This window comes from Tachyglossus aculeatus, chromosome 10 (assembly GCF_015852505.1).
Source record: "Tachyglossus aculeatus isolate mTacAcu1 chromosome 10, mTacAcu1.pri, whole genome shotgun sequence".
Taxonomy (NCBI): domain Eukaryota; kingdom Metazoa; phylum Chordata; class Mammalia; order Monotremata; family Tachyglossidae; genus Tachyglossus; species Tachyglossus aculeatus.
The window spans coordinates 58,564,477-58,567,576 of NC_052075.1; the positions used below are offsets into that span (position 1 = coordinate 58,564,477).

The window sequence follows — 3,100 nt, forward strand, 5'->3', positions numbered from 1 at the left end:
GGAGCCAGAGGCTCAAGTGGAGAAGGTAGGTTTTAAGATATGGCTGGAGAGCAACTGGTCATGGTCGTAACAATAAAAATAAAAGTGTGATATGTATTACGTGATTACTTATATGCCAAATACTGTACTAAGAACTGGGGTAGATACATGATAGTTAGGTCAGACGTCCCACATGGAGGCTCACAGTCTAAAGAGGAGGTAAAACAGGTATGGAATTTCCAAGTTTACAGACGAGGAAACTGAGGCATAGTGGAGTTAAGTGACTTGCCCATGGTCACACAGCAGGAAAGAGGTGGAGTCCTGAATCCTGATCACAATTCAATAGACCTCACCATCCTTCAGGGGTCCTAGAATGGACAAGGGGGCGAGAACCTCCAGGGACAAGGAACCTTGGCTTGAAGGGGCTAAGATGAATGCCACGTAGCCCCTAATAGCTCCCCGCGGGGCAAAGACTTGGTCTTCTTCTTATTCTGTCCCAGCCCTCGCCCTGAAGGGCATCCGACCCGTCCAACTGGCACTGAATTCAGTTCCCGTTCCACTCTTGCCCACAGGCAGCGCCCCCACCCCTCTCCCTTCCGAGAATCCAGAGTCACATGCCGTTGCCCCCTCGCCCCCACCCCCACCCCATAAAGGTCCAGGCGGCGGTCCCTTGGCTCATCCAGCGTGGATCTTGCCTCTGTCCTGTGCCGCCTCCACCACCTCTACCATCATGAAATTCTTCGCTTTCCTGGTCCTGGCCGGAGTCGCCTGCTTGCTGGCCTCGGGCGGTGAGAGGAGGCCCTCGTTCAGCGAGGGGTGAAGGGTTGGGGGGGACTCGGCTTCTCCCAGGTCCCGGTCGGGGTTCCCTGGGGCCGATGTCCGAGGGGATCCGGTCTGGGTCGGCCCAGGGGCGGTGGGGAGACTAGTTTAGCCTTTCCGCCCCGGGATTCGGGCCCAGATTCAGCGAACCTTAGAAGGTGGGAACACACGCCAAGTAAACTGGGCACCAAAGATGACGGTTTGCGGGGACTGTACAAGTGTCCTGGTGGTTTTCTGCTCTGGTCTGATCCCGTTCCCCCTCCCCTCGGGGGTCATCTCCATCTCGTTCCCACTCGAGGACTGCGAACAGGGTGGGGTCGGGGGACGGGGCGTGGCCAGAATCCGTCCAGCTCTGCCACCTGAAGCTCTCCCCACCTTCTCCACAGCCAAAATCTCGGGCCCTGAGGAGACCAGCGAGTTGCCCGAAGTGGGTATGTATCTGCCCTGCTCCTCGCCTTGCACCTTGCCCCAGCCCCCTCACAGTCTGTTCTGCCCGTCCCCGACGACTTCCCAGATACTGTAATTTATTTATTATATCAGTACTGTATTTATATTAGTGTCGGGTCTCCCATTCTAGACTGTAAACTCGTTGTGGGCAGGGAATGTATTGTTTATTGTTATATTGTGCTCTCCCAAGTGTTCTGCACACAGTAAGTGCTCAATAAATACGATCGACTGACTGACAGACCCCTCTGCTCTCACCCACCCCTGGACCGTGAGGACGTCCCAGGTGAAGGGGGCTGCGTCAGGAGCTGGAGGTCCTGGGGCTTCGAGTCACCACAGCGGGTACCCCTTGGGGACAGTGTCCCTCCTGCTTCCTGCACCGCTCCCCTCTCGTGCCACCCAATGGTTCAACCGTGGTGGCATCAAAGACCTGGATTCATTGACCTGCTGACTCCTCCTCAACTGTAGACTCCCTAGTGGTGGTCAAGGGGCGGGGGGGGGGGGGGGAGACTAGGAAGAGGGAGGGAGGAAAGGAGGAGCCGACCGGATTAAATTTTTTCTGGTATCTGCAGTCTCCGAGGAGAGGGTCCCCGCGACGGCGACTGAGCCCATGGCTGATCTGAGACATGGAGTCACCAGGGAACCCATCAGCCCTGCCTCAAAGGGTACGTATGCCTTTAAGTGTGTATACCAATGCATGTGCATGTCTCTGTGTGCGTGTGTTTGTGTGCTTGACTGTCTCACCTGTCCACCTCCAGGACATGTGCGGTTCCAGGGATACAGGTCAAAGTCTCCCCCTTCCCCCGCCGCCCTGCTCCTTGGTCCTCATTTGCGGGAGCACCTGAGCAGCTCTTGGCAACAGGGATAGGGTCTCAGGGTCGAACGGCTCAAACATCCAAAGAGGAAACGTCCTTGTTGGGGGACGGGGAAAATCGTGGCGGGGGGTGTGTGGAGAGGGGAACATTGGTCCAGATCCATCTCCAAACTCCCAATCCCACTGCCGTATCATCCCATCTCCTCTCCCGGGCAGATTCCCTGAGGGACAAGTTCAAGGAGAAATTGGATAAATGGTTCCACCGTCCAAACCTCTTATCCAAAAGAGACTGAAGCCGGAGTCTTCTGCCGAGACGCCCATGGAGACGCCCATGGAGACGCCCTGTCCCGTCGCTCAATAAAGCACAGTAACTCCCCGCAGTCAATGTCTCGGCTCGTTCCGCGCAGCACATGCTCGGAGGGGGGCGCGGGAGAGAAGGTCGGGGTTGTCCTGTTCCAAGGTCCAAAACTTCCCGGCCGGCCCAACCAATCAAACTCTCCGCCCACCTCGTCACTCCCAGGGCTTTCTAGCCCCGATCTACTGCCGCCATGCGCAAGGGGCAAGAACGTGGTGGTGGTGGGGGGGGCTACAGGGTTCCCCTCAATGCTCCTCCAATCAAAGATCAACCCCGGCTCCCGTCGAATAATGGTCCTGCCAAGCCCACCCTCCCTTTTCTCCTAAAGGAGCCGTCCACGGAAAGGAGTCAGAAGGTCATGGGTTCTAATCCCGGCTCTGCCACGTGTTTGCTGTGCGACCTTGGTCAAGTTACTTCACATCTCTGTGCCCCAGTTACCTCATCTGTACAATGGAGATTGAGACTGTGTGCCCCATGTGGAACAGGGACTGAGTCCAACCCGATTTGCTTATTTCCACCCCATCGCTTAGAACAGTGCTTGGCACATAATAAGCGCTTAACAAATACCATAATAATAGTAATTGTTATTATTATTAAAGCAGAGGGCGCTTTCCCAGCCCATTAGCTCCCTTTGGTGGCCTGGTGGGCCCTGCAGCCTATTACCGCCATGCAGCTCCCAGGGCATTCAT

At 56.2% G+C, this 3,100-nt stretch overlaps 1 long non-coding RNA gene across 1 annotated transcript; it reads left to right on the top strand.

Moving 5' to 3' along the window:
• Window positions 1-662: 662 nt before the first annotated feature.
• LOC119932989 lies at window positions 663-2,387 on the top strand. The gene is made up of 4 exons (XR_005452522.1): window positions 663-767; window positions 1,185-1,229; window positions 1,815-1,907; window positions 2,273-2,387. It is a non-coding gene; the product is annotated as an uncharacterized LOC119932989 (long non-coding RNA).
• The last annotated feature ends 713 nt before the right edge of the window (window positions 2,388-3,100 follow it).